This window comes from Neltuma alba, unplaced genomic scaffold, assembly GCF_004799145.2.
Source record: "Neltuma alba isolate B1F8T4 unplaced genomic scaffold, ASM479914v2 tig00007834_pilon, whole genome shotgun sequence".
Lineage (NCBI taxonomy): Eukaryota > Viridiplantae > Streptophyta > Magnoliopsida > Fabales > Fabaceae > Neltuma > Neltuma alba.
Genome location: NW_021634878.1, coordinates 67,057 through 74,657, shown reverse-complemented (window position 1 = coordinate 74,657; position 7,601 = coordinate 67,057). Strand labels below are relative to the sequence as shown.

Sequence of the window (7,601 nt, the reverse complement as noted above, 5' to 3'; positions counted from 1 at the left end):
AGCCCCTTCCAAGCATGTGTAACATTATATTAATAAAACTCAATAAATTATTTAATTTTAATAAATGTAATATAATCACCCAAAAATACTCATATAATATTAGATTATATATTATTTTATAAGTTAAATAAATTAATTTTAAAAAATAATAAATATGAAAGATGAAATGGATTAAGATTTTACATTCCGTATTAAAACTAACTAGCTCCAATAAGGCCGGGAATCCCCTGATTACTAGCATGAATATTTAGATGAAGAGATCTTGAGCTGAGCTAAAGATTGAAGTTTTCTTTCGTTTTTGGTTTTGCCATTGAAATTGAAGTTTACTTATTTAAAATTTTGATTGTTGGGCATGAAAATAAAATGGAAATGAGAATGTTAAGAGAATGTGAAAGAATTAATCACGGTTGGGCGGAGAAGATTGTAAGGAGGCACAATGAAGATAGAAAACAAGAAGCAAAACTGAACATAAAATGTGCCATGCATTGCATTCAATTTGAAATGGTTTATATATGAATATATATATAGAAAATTAAAAAAAACTACCCCAAATCAACCGTAGTTGTACCAACTCTCATTTGATTACGTTAACATTTCCTAAGACTTGAGATAGAGGAATGAGAATCATCTTGAGTTTGCCTACTTAGATTTTTTTTTTAAAAAAAAATCGTCATGAATAATCATGCGACTTCCTGAACAAGTTAGTTGACCATCTTCAGATCCTAATGAGAAGTAGACAGAGCGGCACCAATGACAATATGACATGCTGCTGAACAAAATCGGTCAATCTTAATGTGTTTAGGGTGCTGATGAAGGACTCACTATAAGCAATTTGGACTTATATTACCATTAGTGCATTTGCTCCAGTTTACAGATATTAATGATATTAGTTAAATTAGTTATTTATAACAATGTATATTGTCTTTTTTAAAATACCTTTCATAATTATGTGCATTATAACTATTATTTAATGGAAACCCCCTTACTATGTGCAATCAATAAGAATATTTTAAGGAAAGAATGAAATTTAAGAGGCAGATTTATATCTTATATTTAAAACCAAAACAAACTCATTATCTAATTCCTATATTTAGGATGGGAGATAAAATCACAGTAGAAGGCAACGGGGAAGGTTTGTGGTATAAAAATGATATTCATATTTTTATTTGAATAATAGTAAAATAACATAAATAAAATTGAATGACGATAATCAATGAAAGGAGATGGAGAACTTGTGTGAGGGGCTAAATGAAGAAGAAGCATATCAGAACAACTTGGATGATATAGGGGGTCACAGAGGATTTAGAAATTGGAATTAAGCTCGTATATGCATATATATACACCTACACATACGTACATAAATACGTAGCCAACGTTTAAAATATCTTTTGCTTTCATATCCAAAAAAAACATACATATAGATTTCAGTGAGCAATCAAATTGAAGGAGACAAAACCCTTCATGTCAATCAGTGTCACATAAACTTGTTCCTTAAAACTAGTTGAGAGACAGCTGCACAGAATGTACCATTTGATAAAATAAATTCAGAGTCTAAGTCCACGTGCTTAGGTATTAGAATTAGAATCCAAACGAAGCATGTAAGAAGCCACACCACCACCCCGAAGTTTGATCATCAAAGCGAGACTTGAAAACCTCAAAATGGGAATCAAAAGAGACGTGGGTTTTGCGAATGATACGGCGGCCCTTTTGCTCTTTTAATTTTATCTGCTCTTCTGCTTCTTCACTCTCTGCCAGCTAACAATCCCAATGAGACCTCCATTAATTAATGATTCTGCAAATTGATAAAACCAACTCTAGTATTTTACTATTAGATTTTGATTTCTTGTTCCCATTAGTTTATTGGATTTCTTCCATAAAGTTGAACTTTTTTTAGTTGTCTTAACCTCATCTTCCTTATTTAGAAATTAGAATTGAGTTGAACTCTTAAGCATCTACAAATAGCCCTGCTTTACTAGCTCTCTCTCATGCATACATATTTCAAACCCCTTCAAAGCTTTTCTTTTGAATTGTGTTTCTGACAATGTCGCTTGAGTACCACAACTCTGTACGCGGTGAAGAACATGCGTTTAGCAACGATTCTGCCATAACCCAATATTCTCCTTCTCCTCCTATGAGTGGGACTGGAAATGGGTTTGTTTATAAGGCCACAAGCAATGATCCAGAGGAAACAAAATCTCTCATCAACTTCAAAGCCAATGGTGGGTACAGTGCTGTCATTAATGGTGGTGAATCTTTGCTTAGCTTTCAGCAGAAAGAGTACTGTTTGTGGGAGAATAGTGGCTTTCATCAGTGGAATCAGATCAGTCACAGAAGCAGCATTCAGACCCATCAAGACTGATTCAGGATTTTAATTGCATTCAAACTGCTAGTGGCTATGGAGGACCAAAAGAGCAGCAGCAGCAAGGTGAGAGTTCATCATATGTGGTGGCTATACTCTGAACCAAATGTTCCTTCTGATGGTAGCCTTCAGGATTCTTCACCAAGAGCAAAAGAAGCATCCTTCCATAAGCGCCCTTCAATGGTATTTCTTCCAGAAAAGAAAAAAACTGCATTTTCTGTGTTTGAATTATCCTGACAGAGAACACTAATTAGATGTTACAAATGATGAATTCTGAGATCAATTTTTCTGTTTTTCCAGGGAGAGAGCGCGCAAGCCTCAAAGAAGCAATGCACTGCTAGTGGTGCTGCAAGTAAAACACCAAAACCAACAAAGTCAAACCCATCTAAGGATCCTCAGAGTGTAGCAGCCAAGGTTTGCTTGTCTTCTAAGCCAAATTAACTATGTTTCATCTGTACAACGATTTTTTGATTACAGATTAAGCAAAGTTAAAATATGTGTGGTTCATGGTAGATAGAATGTTTGTCTTGCAGAACAGAAGAGAGAGGATAAGCGAGCGACTCAAGATACTTCAAGAACTAGTTCCTAATGGCTCCAAGGTTGGTATTTTCTTTTTCTTTTCAACTTCTCCGAGATGCTTTCTTCATTCGCTCCTTTTCTTGCAGAAATACTTGGAACTTTGCATTAATTTTGTAATAATGAACAATATTAACAGGTTGATTTGGTGACCATGCTGGAGAAAGCCATTAGTTATGTGAAGTTTCTTCAATTGCAAGTGAAGGTGGGAGTTAAACACTCTCTTTCATCTTCTTCTGTTTAGTTTTGCAGTTCCTTCAAAATATCTTTCTGTGTGACACTGACTTGGTAAATTTGTTTCTGGGTGGTGCAGGTACTGGCAACTGATGAATTTTGGCCAGTCCAAGGAGGAAAAGCACCTGATATTTCTCAAGTAAAAGAAGCCATTGATGCCATTCTTTCTCGTCCCAGAAAGACAGAAACTCAACCTCCAAGCACCAGAAATGATCATTAAGATCAGATCATGCAGATGCTAGCTATGTCTTCAAGATCGTTAATCCATGTCTGACTAAGAAAAGCCTCTATCCAGAGAAAAGTTGGTCGTTCTGAAGGGCATTTTTGGGAATTCAGAATGAATGGCCTTTCCCTAATACCTTATTAATTACTTATCTAAATATTAAGATGTAGCAGTGAAAATTTTAACTTCATGTATTTTCCTAGTAGCATGTACTGGGCCTGCAACTTATATAATCCCAGTTTTATTGTTCACAGAATATCTTCAATTATATCTTCTTTGTCTTTGCTCTCTCTGTAATCTCTGTGATTAACAACTTTTGTTAGATCGAAGTATCTGACTTCTCTGGCGAAGACAATCTAGCACATGGGTATTTATACATATGCATGCACAGCTAAGCTGATATAAATAACAAAATTATCGGAATGAAGTATGAACACAAATTAATGATACGATACAAAATGACATTGTTCTTTGACTTTTTTTTTTCAAACTGATTATTAATATCAAGCTGTTAATAGCAAATTTCATCTGTCAAGGTGGGTCTCAAGCCGTTAACATATATATTCAAGGAATAATATGTACTGTCATATCAATTAAGTAGCAGATATGTTAAAAATCATTTCTTGTAAGAAGTTCAAAGGGTCTTATTGGTCTTTTCATTAAAAAAAAGGGAAAAAAAAAACTGCATCTTGGGTTATATATGTGTAGTATATACTTGGTTTGAAGTTGAAAGGGCAAAGAATCTCTCCTTTTAATACAGTGTCTAACATATAGCTGGTGTGTGTGCGAGAGAGAAAGGTTAAGAGAATCTAATAATTAAGTTATGTTAATTAAGCTAGACTTTATTTATTTGCTTTAGAGTAGGAGTTTCCATGCATGTCAGATGATTAAGCTTATGGATTATATAATCAATTAGTAGTATTAATAATTAACACTCAATAATTGGTGTGGTTTGACTTTTTCCTCCGACACATTACAAACGAATTAAAACAAGTGTACGTGTTCACAGATTAACAAAGTGTGATTTCAGAATCCTAACATTACCCCCAACACACACACACATACACACACAAAGTTCATTAATATTTTCTCCTCATCGTCAACCCTAAGTATAAACTGACCAAAGATTCTAAAACTGATAATAAACCCATCTCACCTTAAATTGCATTGGTTCAAAAGTTTTGTCTAACCGATTGTTTTGGTTTGGTTTGGTTGGTTCTATTCGGTTTTTAACCCAAATAGAACTAATCAGAACCCTTGAACTTTGTTTCCAGTCGCTTTTCCACAAAACTATAAGTTGTCTAGCCAAATATAATACTCCTCTGCTCCTTAATGTAAAAATGTAGTTGAGTAGTTAATATTAGTTCTATATATAAGATTTATTTCATATATTGATCACACACACCGTGCCAACATGTTCTTCAAAATTAATCACACAAAATGAAAAATAAAAACCAAATATACAAAATGAATATTATTGCTGAAGAATAGTCATCAAGCTAAACTCAAATAATGTAGAAAAGCCCAGCAATGAAGAATTAGCAGTATAAGAATTAACGCTAATTAATGATCCATTAAGATTAGAGTGAACAAGTTTGGATGAGTACAAACACACGTACACATGCATGTACGTACGTTGCATGTAGAAGCTAAGTAGTAGAACCAGATGTGAATAATAATCAAGTACCGGTTAAGTTCCATGCATCTACGCTTGCAATATTAATTGATAATATGACAAGTTTTCTAGGCAAAAGTGTGTGTTTGTATTATTATATATATATGAAATATATTACCTCCAATCCTAATTATAAGAGCCAGTTAATTAATTTGAGAAAATTAAGAAAGTAAATTGAGTTAGTTATTTGTTCTAAATAAATGTTGTCTTTCCTAAAATATCCTTGCTAATTAAGTGTATGACTAGAATTTTTATTATTAGAAGGGCTACTTTGAAAAAAAAGTATAAATATGAGAGACAAAGTGGATTGGGATCTTATATTTAGGACCAAAATAAAAATCAAACAGGATCTTATATTAAGGACCGGAGGTAGTAGAATTGAGCATGCTTCATGCTTGCATGTGTGTGTATGGGTGTCCGTACATGCATGCATGGCGTTCCTTTTGTGAACCGAATTGTTCAAGAGAATATCATCATATTCATCGAAGGCAGATCGATCTAGCTAACCCCTTAATTTAATATCTCTATTCAATATAATGATATATATTATATAGTGCCTCTTCTTGTTATTTTTTATTTTGATATTATTGTGTGTGTGTGGGGACCATTAATCACGTGTGAGTTTTAATTAGGATCACATGGCTTTGCCTCATCACATGCCCAATCCCACAAAAATCGCTGCTTGTCCTTCCTACAAACACACATACATATAAATATGTATATGTATATTTATATCTATACATTCCCCATGAATATTGCTGTTCCCATATTTATTATGTGTATATTTTCTTTTAATTTGCTGATGTGATGTGAATTTTTTATATTGAAATCATATTCCCTCCCATTTATTCCAGAACATATTGAAATCAGGTTTATTTAATTGTATAGTACATCATTTTCTCTGTCGTCGTCTCTTCCAAGTTATTTTATATTTTGATATCCATGCGACAGTATGTTATAGGTCTTGAGATACCTGTAATTTGGTTGGTTACAAATTTGAATCGATTTTCCTTGTATAATTATGGGTTAATTAATCTGCAAGTCCTTATAGTTTCAACGAATTTTGAATCAGGTCCTTATAGTTTTTTTTCTTTTTATCAGGTCCTTATACTTTTATCTTTTTTTAATTAGGTCCTGTATTTATTTTTCTTTTAATTAAGTCCTTATAATTTCATTAAATTTTAATCAGGTCCATGTAGTTTTAATTTTTATTTATTAATTAAATATAAGCTTAATTAAATAGATTAATACTGAAATATAAAATATTAATAATTAAATTAAATTAATAATTATGTAATAAAAAGTAATAGAATTAATTAATTCAGAAAATTTTTTAGAACAATTAATTTTTTGCTGAAAAAATTAAAATCATTATAATAATTCAATATCTTTAGAATATTATTGTTTATAAACTAATATTAAATAATATATACTATTTTATGTTATATAATAGTACTATTAGAATTTATAAAATAAAGAATAAAAATTCAGGGACTTAATTAAAAATAAGGTGAACTTATAAGGACTTGATAAAAAGAAAAATAAATACAAGGACCTAATTAAAAACAGGTGAAAGTATAAGGACCTGATAAAAAGAAAAAAAACTATAAGGACTTGATTCAAAATTAGTTGAAACTATAAGGAGCTGTGGATTAATTATCCCTATAATTATTAAATAAATGTTCTAAATATATATAATTTGAATTGTTTTTACTTTAGTTAATTAATTGTTATCTTTTCAAAAGAAGACGTACGCTATTTCAGTCTACTCTCATTTTTGTATGAACTTACGTGCGTGCGTGGATCGAATTCCTCGTACGTCTAAGTGACCTTATTCATCTACTTAAAAAAAAAAAAAAAAAACACCTTTCTATACAGTAAGTTTGTGCATTGTGTGTGAGAGATTAAACATGCGCAATAAAACCTCATTCTTATGTTTCCTTCAATGCTCTCAATTATTGAAACCTAAGTCTTCCAAAACCACATTCTCTCAAATTGAAATATCCACATCACAATGACAAATTTGGCATAATTTTCTTATAAAATTTCAATAATTGTTCAGATATTACACACACACACACACACACACACACACACACATATATATATATATAAAAAGCAAGCTTATCCTCCCTTTCTTTCCCAGATTCAAATCTCTGACATTCAAGCGATATTGTGATTTTTATTAGCAGATGACACGTAATGAACAACAACAATGTATCCCTACATCGATTTAATAAATATATATAGTGATATAACGTTGACAAATAAAACTCCCAATTAGGAATTGATATGTGTAAGAGACATCTGTAAGAATCAATCATCTTCTTGATTAGTTAGTGACACACATATCAATATATGGAGATCGAGCTGTTCAAAGTCCAACAAAAGAGGATATTCATTCATTTCATGAGAAAAATCATATAATAATTGAAAACTCATGTGAGACTTAATTTAATGAGACCATTAGTTAATTAATTAAGGAATGGCAGGGTGTAATATCCCTAGAAAACACAAATATTATTGTGACCATA

General features: G+C 31.7%; 1 pseudogene; it reads left to right on the top strand.

The window, feature by feature from the left end:
- Nucleotides 1–2,041: 2,041 nt before the first annotated feature.
- On the top strand, nucleotides 2,042–3,389 carry LOC114753289 (putative transcription factor bHLH086; annotated as a pseudogene).
- Nucleotides 3,390–7,601: the final 4,212 nt, after the last annotated feature.